Raw genomic sequence first — 15,315 nt, 5'->3', positions numbered from 1 at the left:
AAAATCCGTGATTTAGTTCCATCTGTAAAAGATGCTCTTCCAGACATACAGTACCCGGGCGTTTACAAACTAAAGTGCCTCTGTGGTAGTAGCTACATTGGAGAAACCAAAAGACATATCTCGGACCGCATCCGCGAACATAAAGCAGACTTGAAACACGGTAAGACGAACTCCTCTGCCGTGGCAGATCACTGTTACAATTCAGTGGGCTCACACTTCTCCAAGACGGAGGTTCTTTGCAAACCAACTGGCTACCATGAGAGATTCGTTCATGAGGCCATTCACATATACAAGCACAGAGACAATTTCAACCGAGAAGATGGATTCAGGCTTAGTAACCACTGGAAAGATGTGTTAAATAATTTCTGTTCTTAATTAATTGTAATTTTACGATGACCTTCAGACCGCAGCTCTCTCGCCAGCATTGCCTCTTAATACCTCTCACACCACGGTTAATGGTATGGTTTACAACATGGAGTATACTAGGGCTTCGCAGCTGTCTCTCTCCCCCTCTTCTGTTCCGACCATGGACGAACTCGTCCTTCTGAACGGGGCCCGTAGCTATCCGTGGTACGGAAATTTGAGGGTAAGAATCCACCCATTTTTTCGCCATATAGCATTGTGATATATAACGACTTATGGTTGGTAGCTTAGCTGATTGGAGAATATAGAGTTTATTGATAACATGAAGGTAATTTATATTTTAGTTTTTATTGGTTCACTATATAGTACTGTGAATAGCTCAGATGTGTAGTCATTTCTGTGACCAGTCACTAGCAAATCACCCAGTTATTTCAATGCTAAATTCGCCTAGTTATTTCAATGCTAAATTCTCCTGTTTGATTTGTACTAAGTGCCTCGGTGAATGTGTATGCTGTGACTTCAACGTAACTATTCCTGTAGCAGTTACAAGCGAGTCACTCAGCCATTTCAATGCTAAATTCTATGCTAATCCCATTGTCAAGGGGTGCCTCTGCGGATGTGTATGCTTTAACTTTTAACATAGCTATTTCTGTGACCAGTCACAAGCTAATCATTCAGCCATTTCAATGCTAAATTTTATGCTAATCCCTTTGTCAAGGCTCTTTGTTCCTCTCACACAGCTTAAAAGCCGTGATCTGAACGTGGCTCTCTCACTCCAGCGCTGTCCTACCAGACAGTCTCGCCCCCTTCACCTGATGAAGGCCGCTTGTGTTGTGGCCGAAACGTCGTGAGAATATTATTGTGTTATTTTATTTTATCAATTTATTATTTTATTCTCATTCTACGTGACTTTACCGAAAGAACCAAAGAAGATGAATCATTGCAGTCATGAAAGCTTTAAATCGAAATTTAAATCGAAATTCCAAACACTGACTATTCAAAACAATTAATATCACTCAAACATACATGGGTCCTTAACCAGAGGCGAACACTCAAGTCCGTGAACCATCTGGCTGTGGAAGCATCGATCGTGTGATAACAGTCTGACATTTATAAGTATATTCATAATTTCCCTCTTTAATATTTTGTTTTGGACTGTACTTCTAATCGCATAAGTTACCAACCGATCCATCAATACGAATTAACCCTTGGAGCCTTCGCCACGGAGCTACGCTCCCGCGGAGGAATCGTGCTAAACCGATTTTCTGATCATACAATCTTATTCACGAATTAATTAATTAATATCCCGTGAGATAACACGTTCCACCGCATACCCTCACACTAAGCCATTTCGGTAATCTTATAGTCTGTCCGGTGGATCTGTTGTTACATTTATGCCTTTGGAAATAATAACTGTTTGATTGTCTTTTTATATGAATACCGAGGCATGTTAATCAATCGCCTGTGATAATGTGCTGACCATTTCAAGCATAATAATCGTTCATATTATAATGTATAAGCTTTTGTGTAGCATAGCATTTGCATGTCCTAACTCTCTCTCTCACTAACAGCAATCGCTTTATGCGGGGTCCATGTGTTATCAAAGTGAAATCGTACAGTCGTTGATGATACTGTCTTGATACCGTGTGGATACCGTGTTGAAGTTCCGAGATTGAGAGTTCACATACATATTATAGTTAAGGTTTAATTAGAAAATAAATTGATTAATACAGAAGTGGTCGTGTGATTCTTTCCTGAAATTTTTGCATAAGATCTGTATCCTGCGACGAGATATGAACTCGGGAACCTAAACTATAAACACACCAATCCACACTCATTAAACTTTAAAGCGAATGATATGAACTTGGGACCTAAAATATGAACACTCGGGGAGTGTTAAAGCGAGAATCATTGTATTATGCTGATCAATAATACGAAGTTAGACAACGAGGCCGAATTGACACTAGCGTAACTGCACACGATTGATTGCGTTATCCTGATTGATAACCCCACCTCGTCAACGAGGCGGGGCCTGATTATCATAAAGGCTATCATTAACACAACCACACCCACTCGTATAAATGAATACGATTACCTCTCTAATTAGCATAGTTACACGCATAATTACACGAATTAGCATAATTTCGGATTAATTATGCAAATTTCGAATTTCATTTAATTTTAATTATTTTTCATCAATTTTCACACACCCACATATACAACGGCACTTTTAAATCTAGATTGAAAACAATGTCTTTAGAACTGCTTTTTGTGTTCAGTTTGTTGTCCTCCACACCTCCGATTATCACAGTTGGCTACGTACAGTGCGAAAGAAGTTCAACATATATACATGTGGTTTTACCCAATCCAGTCATTTCTGAGTACTTGTTTAGATTTGCAAATTTTGATTCTGACGCCGGCACACATGTCCTCCTCATTCATTGATAACAACACGGGATTTTTTTTTACATTATTTGTGAAGCATATAGAAATGCAGTTTTGGATAATACACCCGCAATATTAACTAGGGCGACTCCTGGGATCGAATCGCGAACCTCTGAAACAAGCGACAAATGCACAACCACTCGGGAAAGAAGATTTCTGTAAGGAGTGGTACAGTAAAATAGGCCTCAGCCTTCTATACGATATATATTAACATGATGTACTTACACGAGCAGTTACTTCAGTGCTCTTGTCACAGCACTGCACCCACAAAACTGAAGTCGTGTTGGAAGTCTGTCTCAGACTGCATGACAAAAGGATACACCACATTCACTTGACAGGGAGACAGGTGTGAAACTTGCGTGCCTGAGCAACTGAGGATAGCTCAGCATTGTGGCCGTGTAAGGCAAACGCAGGGGCGGGGGAATATTGGTAAAAGGCTGATGCAGTGTCACTCTCAGGTGTGAACACAGCGACACGTACGTTGTGGCTGTGTGTCAGCAATTCCAGAACGCATTTAATTCAGAAAGTAAACCCCCTCAAGGGCAACAACAATACATACTTGAGGCAATCTTGATTTGAAGCTTTCGCGACTGCAGGAATCCAGACTCTTTGGTTCTTTCGGTAAAGTCACGTAAAATCGAGGAGGCCGCTTTCCTACCTTACAGTAACACGCTAATTTCTCACGTTAACATCACTAGCCCTGGCCACTTCTTTATGACCCATGGGCTACACACATTTCAAACCATTTAAAACAGTCTGCCTCAGCAGCACACCAAGGCTTTCCCACCTGATGACGGACGCTTGTGTTGCGCCCGAAACGTCGTGATTTATTTTATTTTATACCTACGTGACTCTACCGAAAGAACCAAAGAGTCTACTTGAGGCATCCAATAATAATAATACAATTCGCAGTCAACAAGCGACGCAATGCATACACACGTACACACACACACGCTCATACACGCAGGCACGGCACGTACGGAAATGCCCAGAGGTATGCTGGTGATACGGATGCCCAGATCGTGAATATCCGGAGCCCCGTATCGTTCCATGAGATGCTTCAGCAAGTCCGGCACCTTGAAGCGTGCCATCACTCCTTTGCCTCGGGAGCTGCGGCTCTTGGCCACGAAGGTCCTGAACTCTGCCGCAAACAACAACAACAACACGAGCGGGTTACGCAGAGCGCATGCTAGGGGAGCAACGACGACGCATTGATTCGGACGTGATCATTCATCCTGAAGATCGCGATATGCACACCGGATCGCGTGCGTAAGAATTTATGTTTTAGATTTGTATACGTTGCGTGTCATTGTTTCACATTGTCCAACACCCACCCACTCCAGTCACTAGAGCCGGCTGTGTTCACGTTTTAAAACAAGGCGTTGAATCTAGAATTTATTCACGAGCCCTCAATCGCGATAATCGATTGATTCGCGACATGGGTGGCTGGGGTGGCGCGTATCGCTTCTGTTTATGTCTGCAAGGAATCACTTGCTGAGCCTTCGTATCATTTCAAATACCAAACAAATTCATGCATCAGTAGCACTGAGGCCTTGAAAAAGGGAAAACATCCGATAAGCGACGTTTCGGGCAATGATCCTTCTTCATATTGCATAGAAAGGCCAGAGAGATTGAGTCAGCAATAAGAATTGGAAACTGCACTTCACAGCGATTACCGTGTTTCAAAAGTTATTAGGTAACCATTCATATGAACCTTATGGTGGGACCCCGGGGTCCCATAAGTCCCCGGCTCTTGCATAAACATTATATTATAATGTAAACATTATATTATATATAAACATTATATTATATATAATGTAAACATTATATTATAATATAAACATTATATTATATATTATATAAACATATTATAATGTAAACATAAACTGTGGTATTTTTCACCAATGGGTTTGAAGGATGGTGGCAAGTGTTGTCTTGTTAAACTATGCCATTAAAACTGAAAACTACTTACCTACAGTAGCTCTATTTAAATACACTATCGAAAACATAATCTACTCCCCTGTGTCAATCATCGTGTTTCACAGTGTGGATTTGTAAACACACTTGTTAAACAATACATAAAATAGTACGCGTTTTCAATGCGCTGTTCATATTGTAAAATGCGTTTATACCAATGTGACTCTACAGCAGTTGCAGAGCCGCACTTTTATATAATTCAGGTCAAAGCCAGATAAACAGTGGAGGATAAACATCCCATGAAGGCGGGGCAATTGTTGTGCAATCATTTCAGGTCAAATTTCAGGGGCGTTTAATTCATGCCACACAGGTTGAAAGTGAAACCTGGCCCACTGGCATCGTGAATCATGGATCATGAGTCACCCGGATTTGTTGCGTTTGTTTATGGTTGCTATACAAGCCATCAAATCTACACCACGAAGAGAGTTGATGAACAAGTAGGAGAGTGTGTAACTGGATTACATTCATGTGCACAGGCGTTTCACATGTGAATATAAAATAAGGTCGACTCAAACGCCACTCTTTAGGATTTGGCACACTCAATAACATTTTAATTGATAAATTAAGACCAACAAACCATAATCAAATGGGTCATGCATCGATGTACCAATTGTGGTTACGGACTGCTTAAGAAGAAAATGATGAATGCAGATTCGAATCGAGTTTAAACATGAATCTACACCATTTGAATATATTTTAAACAACCCGTTGCAAACATGACAGTAATTTAAAATGTAGCACTGTACATCAGAACAATTTGAAAGACGTTAGAGATTTGAAACTGTCCAAAAAGAAAGGGGGAAAATAAATGTATTTTTACATAATACAGGTTTTTTGGGTAAGATCGCGTAAATATAAAAATGTCGGTAAACCCACCACCACCCGACACAGCCAATTAGTAAGGTTTGTCACTTAAACAGAACATGCCAATTCGTTACTAGTACAACACACCGGTTGTGTGTTAGAGAGCAAAGCCGCAACATTAACAATCTGAGTATGACGTTTCGCCAGTAATTACAACCAGCATCATCAGGAGGCAGCCAGATTTGTGGATTTTAAAATGTAGATTTATTTAAATCTAAATTTAAAAACATATAGAGAAACTGGAACATTATTATTACAGAATTTGGTGGGACATATGTCGAAAAGAGACTGACTCCAGCTTAGCTTGCAAGAACTAAGAGACACTGTGTGGCCATGTGGCCTTAATGAGAGAGACTGACTCCAGCTTGGCTTGCAAGCACTAAGAGACACAGTGTGGCCATGTGGCCTTAATGAGACTCACTCCAGCTTAGCTTGCAAGAACTAAGAGACACAGTGTGGCCATGTGGCTTAATGAGAGAGACTGACTCCAGCTTAGCTTGTAAGAACTAAGAGACACTGTGGTCATGTGGCCTTAATGAGAGAGACTCACTCCAGCTTAGCTTGCAAGAACTAAGAGACACAGTGTGGTCATGTGGCCTTAATGAGAGATACTGACTCCAGCTTAGCTTGCAAGAACTAAGAGACACACTGTGGCCATGTGGCCTTAATGAGAGAGACTCACTCCAGCTAGCTTGCAAGAACTAAGAGACACAGTGTAGCCATGTGGCCTTAATGAGAGAGACTGACTCCAGCTTAGCTTGCAAGAACTAAGAGACACTGTGTGGCAATGTGGCCTTAATGAGAGAGACTGACTCCAGCTTAGCTTGCAAGAACTAAGAGACACAGTGTGGCCATGTGGCCTTAATGAGAGAGACTTACTCCAGCTTAGCTTGCAAGAACTAAGAGACACAGTGTGGCCATGTGGCCTTAATGAGAGAGACTGACTCCAGCTTAGCTTGCAAGAACTAAGAGACACAGTGTGGCAATGTGGCCTTAATGAGAGAGACCGGCAGAACAAAGTTGACGTTGGAATGAAGACAAATGGACGAGGAAGGACACGGACTGCGTTTCACGCATCGCCGAGTGCGTCTCGAAACCTTACCATGCCTACATATATTAACGGACATCGATTAAAGTGGTCCCATTAGATTTACAATTAGTCTGAATCTTTAGTACACATTTAATGCCTAGGAATATAAAACATGTTGTAAGAGAATACAGGTCGTTTAAACAAATTCAAATATTGCTTACTACAACCAAAGCTCTTTGAAGAGTCGTAATTTAAAATCAAATGGCAGAGCAAAAGATTTTAATTAATTTCACTGCTCAAGAAAGTAGTCCGCTCAGAAAGCGCGTTGTGACGGAGCGCGTTCCGCGTTGTGCGAGAAGCGTTCCCTAAAGTAAAGAAAACGCGTTGTAGTGAAAACGCGTTATCGTGTGAACACGCGGGACAGACCCAGGTGTTGTGGGTTAACTCCCCGAGATAAACTTTCTTCCAACTTTGTGTTTTATACGCGCGGTGCTCCGCCAATTGTTGTTGTGAGCGTCGCTCCTCTGCCCTCTGTTGTTCATGGAGGGAGACTGCACCCTAGTGCCCAGTATCATCCTCCACGAGCCTCTTCAAAATACTGATCTTGACACCGCTGGAAGCAGTCATCGGCCTTGACCTCACCCCACAACAGTGCAATTTTAACAGCTCAACATCAAAACACAATGATGGGTCGCTTGCACCAATCGCACAACACCACAGCATTGACTCTCAGCTGTTAAATTTTGATTTAAAGCTTTAGTGACTGCAGAGATTCATATTCTTGGTTCTTTCAAATTTTCTTGTTGTGGTTTTCACACCTGATGATGATTGCTTGTGTTGCAGTCAAAAGGTCGCGAGAATTTAATTGTTTTATATTTGTATTATTTTATTGTTTCCCTTCGACGTGATTTTCCCGAAAGAACCAAGAATATGAATCTTAGCTGTTTCTTGTGTAGAGGGGGTCACGTGTGTCACCATAATTGCCCTAATCCTACAACTCGTGCTGCGTAATATTTTCCTTTCCATATTATCTGTGACACACATAATGAGGACAACCGGTAATCCAAATGAAACCAGAGGTGGGAAATCTGTTATTTATATTATTAATTTCAGGCAATGTGAACACAACTTTTAGAAACACCTATGCAGCTATACACGTGCCATATTGGCCAGAAATTCAGTTGATACTAATAGGGTTTATTTGCCAGTATTGTACATTATTTAAATTACTTTTGTTTGGGCGGCAGGGTGGTGCAGTGGTCACGCCCGTGCATGACATCTTCTGAAGGACTGCCTGGCTTCGCTTTCCTCATTCTGGTCCCTTTCTCTGCATGGGTTTACTCCCATAGCAAAACAACAACAACATACAATGTAACTGGTACTAGCCAAACATCCAAATTACTCCTGCGAAAAGTTGGCAGGCCCCTCCTGAAAAAGAGTCTTGAGACTCAGTGAGGCTTTCCCAGGGAAACAAGCCTACTAACAACATTGTTTCACTGCATGTGAAAAATAAAGATTTTCAGGATTAAATCTGTGGCTGTTTTCATTGAAACATCAAGTTACGTTCAAGTGATAATTGTAACTGGCACACAGAATTCCTTCACTTTGGCGCGAGGAACTACAGACGAGGGAAGGCGGCAGTCAAATGGTGAGCAGCTGGCAACATCCCCCCCCACCACTCCTGCCCATGCTCTGTTGTCCTCTTTATATAAAGATGTTATCGGCAAATTAATGAGAGTTTGTACTCTTTGGTTGTTTATGTAAAGTCGCGTAGGTAGAACAAATAATAATGGATCACGACGTTTCGATCGCCACACAAGCAATTGACGATTTTTTTTATTTGTTTTTTATACCTACGTGACTTTACCGAAAGAACCAAAGAGTATAGATTCCTGCAGTCACGACAGCTTCAAATCAAGATTAATGAGTGTTTACATGTGGGAGGAAATCGGAGCATCTGGAGAAATCCAAGCAAATGAGGGGCCAACGCTCTATCACAAATCTACACATGGAACAGGCGGAGTCCACATTATTCGACACCGCCTTCTCTACCTCCTTGACGACCAAGGGGTGGGAGTTGTCGCAACATTTTTGTGATCCACTAACCCTCACCTCCACGTAGTCGTGGATTACAGGCATACATAGCCACCACAACCATCCGGCTAAAGTAGCTGTAATGCACATCTAAAATTCTACAAAAGTTGATGGGGTAAAGGTCGTAGGTCAATTGGTTTGATTTCTATGCGCATTAACCAGTCTCTAACGTATGCACATTTAGATTCGCATTCGGCCGCCAATGGAACAGGTGGTGTCCAAAAGCAAAGTGGATGTACTGATTGTATCTTCATTGCGGGAGTCATCCAGCAGTGGATTGACATGGGCTTCAGGTATCCACGTGTGGACGGGCAATGAACACTGGGGCCACCTGGCGGTAAATGTTTGCCGGTGCACATTGGGACCGGCTCACACGTCACTGGCCCCAGGCAGGCCCCAGGCAGCCCCCAGCCACTGGCGTGCAACACAGCGAAGGGAATCTCCCACCAATGAGAACCACGCACAACCCAGGGTGCAGTCCTATAACTTGGACTTGCAAACACAACAAAACCCATAGCCGCCAACCCACACGGTTTACCCGTATTCTGTTGGGGGAAAGTGAGTTGTCAGGTCCATACGGCAGACGGCCGTTTCAATACGGGCAACATTTTTGTTAAGTTTATTTGTGTTTCTCCCTTGTCATGGGACTTATAAGGGGCACGGGGTGACCAACAAGGTCTGAATTGTTCTGTAATAAGGTAGGCACTGATGAGGGGTTGACAGCGATGTAAACCCCACACAATACAAAACGCCAAGCGGCCAGCAACAATAAAAAATAATAATACATAACTGTCCAATGAGTAATTAGATAATTAAGATCAAAGAAACGCGTTCCTTAAATTGATCAAGTTTATTGTTGCAAGAGTTTGGGAAAACAGGAAGACCGGGTGTGGATTCCAGAGTGGAGCAGTGCAAACTGATAAAGCTGAAAAGAAGAGTGAGGTGACCTGCATAGTGGTGAGCGGGTGGGTGAGTAAATGGGTGAGTGTTTGAGTAAAAGAGTTGAGGAGTGTGTGATAGGGTGATTGAGTCAGTGACCAGATGCGTGAGTGACTGGATGAGTGGGTGACTGGATGAGTGGGTGACTGGATGAGTGGGTGACTGGATGAGTGGGTGACAGGATGCGTAGGTGATAGGATGATTGTGTGGTTGACTGGATGAGTGGGTGACTGAATGAGTGGGTGAGTGGATGAGTGCGTGATTGAATGGGCGACTGGATGAGTGGGTGACTGGATGAGTGGGTGACTGGATGAATGGGTGACTGGATGAATGGGTGACTGAATGAGTGGGTGATTGGATGAGTGAGTGATAGGATGATGTACTGAGTGACTAGCTGAGTGTGTGATTGAATTAGTGACGAGATGAGTGTGTGATAGGGTGATTGAGTGAGTGGGTGACTGGATGATAGGGTGATTGCGTGGGCGACTGGATGCGTGGGTGACTGGATGAGTGTGTGATAGGGTGATTGAGTTAGTGACTGGATGAGTGGGTGACCGAGTTGTTTAGTTGAGTGCGTTCTTGTGAACTGCAGTGAGGCGCGGTGGTTGAACGCGGAGTGGATGAGACGAAGCGGTCAAAGTGTCTGGTAGACCGAGTCCCTTAACGTGGGTGGAGGGGGGAATCAACGAGGGGAAGTTCACTGCAACATTCACCATGGTGGTGCTAGTAGTCGCAGCTAAAAAAAGTGATACAGGGCTGACTGAATGAAGGTTGAGGCGAGGATGCAAGGTGGTGTAGAGGAGGCGAAGAGGGTAGAGGAGGTGAGGTGGTGAGGAGGCGTAGAGGAGGGTGCCCCGCTCTTGGCGTTGATCTTGGTGAACACCTGTCCGCGCCCCGTCTCGTAGCTCTGCCCGGTGCTGATGCAGCCTCCACCGGCCGCAGCGCCCAGCGGCCTCGCCGAGTCCGTGCCCAGCTCCGCTCTGAGCAAGCTCTCCATTGCACGCTGTCTGCTCGCAGCGACAAACACAACGTTAAACTCCCCCCCCCCCCCCCCCGTCCCGTGTGGCCTCTAACACAGGGGTCCTCAACCCCCGGGTTGCAAGAGCACTTGCTTCAAGTACATATAAACCCACTTTTTTGTGTAGATATGTAGATGACACTTTGGTTGTCTGGCGACATGGTAAGGATACACTTAATGAATGAATGTCTAAATCATCTCAATTCACAAAAACCGGCCATCCAGTTCACCATGGAAATGGAGGTGAATAACACACTCCCTTTCCTGGATATTTTGCTCGGACGAGGCCTAAATGGTAAAGAAACACACACAGCGTTTACCGAAAGGGAACACATACTGATGCCTATCTGAATGCAGATTGGCATCATCACCCCGCACAGAAATCCTTTCTCAACAAGATGCTCATACATCTGGCTAAAACAGTGTCAGATGGTCAAAGTCTGAGGAGAGAGATTAAACATGTCAAAGAAACGTTATGATTGAATGTCTACAAAAATGCTCAAATTAACAGAGCAGTGAATGCTAAACCAAGATCAAACAGCAATACTGCGGAATCAGGTTATTAAACAATTAAAATACCATATATCGTGGGAGAAACTGACAAATTAGCTAGTAGTCGCAGCTAAAAAAAAAGTGATACATTAATGACAGGGCTGAATGAATGAAGGTTGAGGCAAGGATGCAGGGTGGTGTAGAGGAGGCGAAGAGGAGGGTAGAGGAGGTGAGGTGGTGAGGTGTTGAGGTGGCGTGGTGAGGAGGTGAGGTGGCGTGGTGAGGAGGTGAGGTGGCGTGGTGAGGAGGTGAGGTGGCGTGGTGAGGTGGCGTGGTGAGGAGGCGTAGAGGAGGCGAGGAGAAGGGTAGAGGAGGTGGTGAGGAGGTGTAGAGGAGGCGTAGAGGAGGGTGCCCCGCTCTTGGCGTTGATCTTGGTGAACACGTGTCCGCGCCCCGTCTCGTAGCTCTGCCCAGTGCTGATGCAGCCTCCACCGGCCGAAGCGCCCAGCGTCCTCGCCGAGTCCGTGCCCAGCTCCGCTCTGAGCAAGCTCTCCATTGCGCGCTATCTGCTCGCAGCAACAGACACAACGATAAACTCCCCCCCCCCCCCCCCCCCCCCGGTCCCGTGTGGCCTCTAAATACTTATTTCCTTAGGAGAGGTGATTTATTGGACGAGGCCTAAATGGTAAAATAACACACACAGCGTTTACCAAAAGGGAACGCATACTGATGCCTATCTGAATGCAGATTCGCATCATCACCCCGTACAGAAAACCTCTCTCATCAAGATGCTCATACATCTGGCTAAAACAGTGTCAGATGGTGAATGTCTGGGGAGAGAGATTGAACATGTCAAAGAAACGCTACGATTGAATGTCTACAATAATGCTCAAATTAACAGCAATGAATGCTAAACCAAGATCGAACAGCAATACTGCTGAATCAGGTTATTAAACAATTAAAATACCATATATCGTGGGAGTAATTGAGAAATTAGCTCGAGTTTTGGAAAAGCAAAAAACTAAACATCTAAGTAAGATTTGGCATGGTACACAAAATTCAAAATATAGTATCTTGTACTTAAGATGAATTGCCTAAGTTGTCAACGGATGGTGTGTATCGGATTAATGGCTTATGTGGCAGATGTTATATTGGACAGATGAGACGTAACATTAGCGTAAGACTAAAAGAACACCAAATAAATATTAAACACTCTCAAACATAACTGTTGGAAGTTGCAGAACATGTTTGCCAACAAGGACACCTAATGTATTTTGATAACGATGAAGTGTTGTGTAAAACTCACTATTACTGGCCAAGACTAATTCGAGAATCCATTGAAACTGAGAAAATTTGTATTATTTTAACCTCTCTGACAGCTACAGGCTTAGTGCGGCCTGGAAGCGTATTATTAAGTTATTGTGATTGTAAGATGAGGAGATGAAGGCAGAAGAAGAAGACGTTAGGCGATGTGGTGATGCGGTCGAACGTGGTGGCCCGAGGAGCGGAGGGAGAGATGGCGCGGGACGGGGCGGTGTGGAGAAGGTGGCAAGGACGGTGGACCCCACGTGAGTGGAACAAACGCGTGGAGGAAGAAGACATCTCTCATTTATCATTACTTATAGAGGAAACATACTAATTAAATGATTACTAATCAATTATATAATTTCAATAATCCCCCTCCCCGCCACTGATTTCTGCACCTGATGGGTTCAGTGATGACATCGCCTTTCTCTATTTAAGACCGGAAGCAGGGGGATGGCTTCACTATTCTGGCAAATCGCCCGATGATGCTGGATGTAATTACCAGTGAAACGTCGTACTCATCTTGTGGATTTACTCTCCAAAACACCGGTGGGCTGAAGTAGTAACTAAGTGGAGTTTTGTTTACGTGACAAATTCCTTACTAATTGGCTGTGTCAGGTAGTGTAGGGTTATGACACATTTATATTTACACGATCTAACCCAAAAACCTTTGTTATGAAATTAGGACAATTTATTAAATATATTGTATACCAGAAAATACAGCAATTGACTAAAAATATACGGCAATAGATGTAACCTCGCAGCAGTGAACGTAACGAAATTTCATCATGGAAATGTCCGCTGCACAAAACCTTGCATTCATCGCCCCACACGTGGTACCTCAGCCTCAGGATGAAATAAATCATCAGGGAGTTCTCCGTGAGCATCGTGCGCGCTCCAAATCCAGAGTTGAGCCGTGGTCTCGGCACCCAGCCAGCCGCCTTCTCTTCTTGGGGCAGTCGGAGTCCAGCGCGCTATCGAAGGGCACGTGATGAACGCTCAGGACGTGTCTCTTGAGCTTCGACTTCTGCGTCGCTCCGTACGAGCAGTCACTGCACGGGAAGGGCTTTTCCTCTGGAACACAAGACATCCACCGTTGAGCACACGCACTCGCTAATACATAATTTATTTATCACCATGCAGTGGATGCCATAGCATTACTATGTATATGGGACGTTTTATCAATCATGGTTGCTGACCACAGGCCCAAAGGCCCAAATGCCAAATGGCCAGCAACAAATACCTCCGATTAGCAAGGTTGGCTACGTATGGTACGAAAGAAGTTCAACATACGTACAAATAGTAGAAAAGCAAGATACTGATTTCCTGAAAAATATAATAATACATTTTGGGGCTTATTTTGAAGCCCCAACATTTTGCACTTCTTCGTGTGGTTGATGTTGATGCAGAGCAACAACTATAATTTAACATTGAGGTGGTTGAGCCAGATTATTCTATTACAGCTCATTAATTACACAATAATTACCTGCAATAGAACGAGTAAATACACATGGAAGTTAGGTGTTAGTACAATGAAGAGGAAATTCCCATTGTGGAAATGACTCGGTCTATACATTCAAAAATGTTCCCTAAATTTACCCACTTGTTTAAGTAAAATTTACCCCGGTTAAGAAATAGATACTTTTTGGAATTTGTCAATGTATTTTGCTCAGTTTCCTTCCAATGGTGCTATTGGCTCCATGTCATGAGATGAAGTATCCCTGTGCAACTCTCACACAGCAGTGAACCACCTCATGTAAGAGAACAGCTCGTGGAAGGAGATATCATTGCACTACTCATGACATCCCTTCGTGACCGTTTTTTATCCACTAGGAGGTTATTGCAATTTCCTACACATCACGCGACATCAGAAGTGTTTGCTGGAAGAAGTGTTTGGTAACTGGATAAGACCATCAATGAGAAGCCAGTTTAATCATGGCTCGGTGACTGAAACCCAGAGTTTCACGGTTTAACCCAACATCCGAGCAGCACCACATCAGATCTCTAGACTCCTCAGCGCAGGCATACAGATATGGTCAACATATGCGTACATTAACTAATTTGTGAAATTATGAATTACATCCAAATGAAATGTAGTGTGTGCATTACTAGGACGTACCTAAAGGTGCCAGGTTGGGTTCATCCACCTTGGGGATGCTCTGCTCCACGCAGCCTCCTGCTTCAGTGCAGTCCATCCTCTTGATGTCCGAATTCTGGCTGTTGCTACTGCTGCAATTGGTGACGCTGGTGGTGGTCTTTTTTCTTTTAATGGACTTAGGTCTACTTCGCTTTTCCTTCTTCTTCTGCTGCAAGGCCATCAACACTTTCATGCTCGTAATAGGATCGAGAGCAGCGTATGGTTTATTCTCACTGACTGGTGAAGCAGTTTGTTGATGTGGAACTAGGCCAAAGCATTCAAGAAAATTGGATTTCATGTCATTTATCTTAACGCCGCTATCTTTTGTCGAAGTGTAATCATGTTCAGGCTTCGGTCTGTACAAGAACTGTGCGTGAAGACTTTCATGAGTTTTCAGGATTTCAATAGGACTTAAAAATCCGCAGACTGAGCACATCTCATAGGGCGACGGTGGATTCAACACCGCATTGGCAAAACTGCCGTTATTCACCAAGCCTGGTGCACCCTTTATCATATAATCCTTTTCGTGGCTCTTCAAATGCCTTTTGAATTTTCCTGGTTGATCAAACCTTTGTCCACATATGCCGCACCATTGCTCACGGGTCTCCTTATGCGTTCTTACGTGGGCTTCTAGGCACCATGCCAGCTGGA

The sequence above is a fragment of the Petromyzon marinus genome, unplaced genomic scaffold (genome assembly GCF_048934315.1).
Source record: "Petromyzon marinus isolate PM22_M1 ecotype Great Lakes invasive population unplaced genomic scaffold, UKy_Petmar_22M1.pri1.0 PM_Scaffold_2, whole genome shotgun sequence".
In the NCBI taxonomy this organism is placed as follows: Eukaryota; Metazoa; Chordata; class Hyperoartia; order Petromyzontiformes; family Petromyzontidae; genus Petromyzon; species Petromyzon marinus.
The sequence above is the reverse complement of the archived record's forward strand: the minus strand, read 5'-3'. Positions refer to the sequence as shown.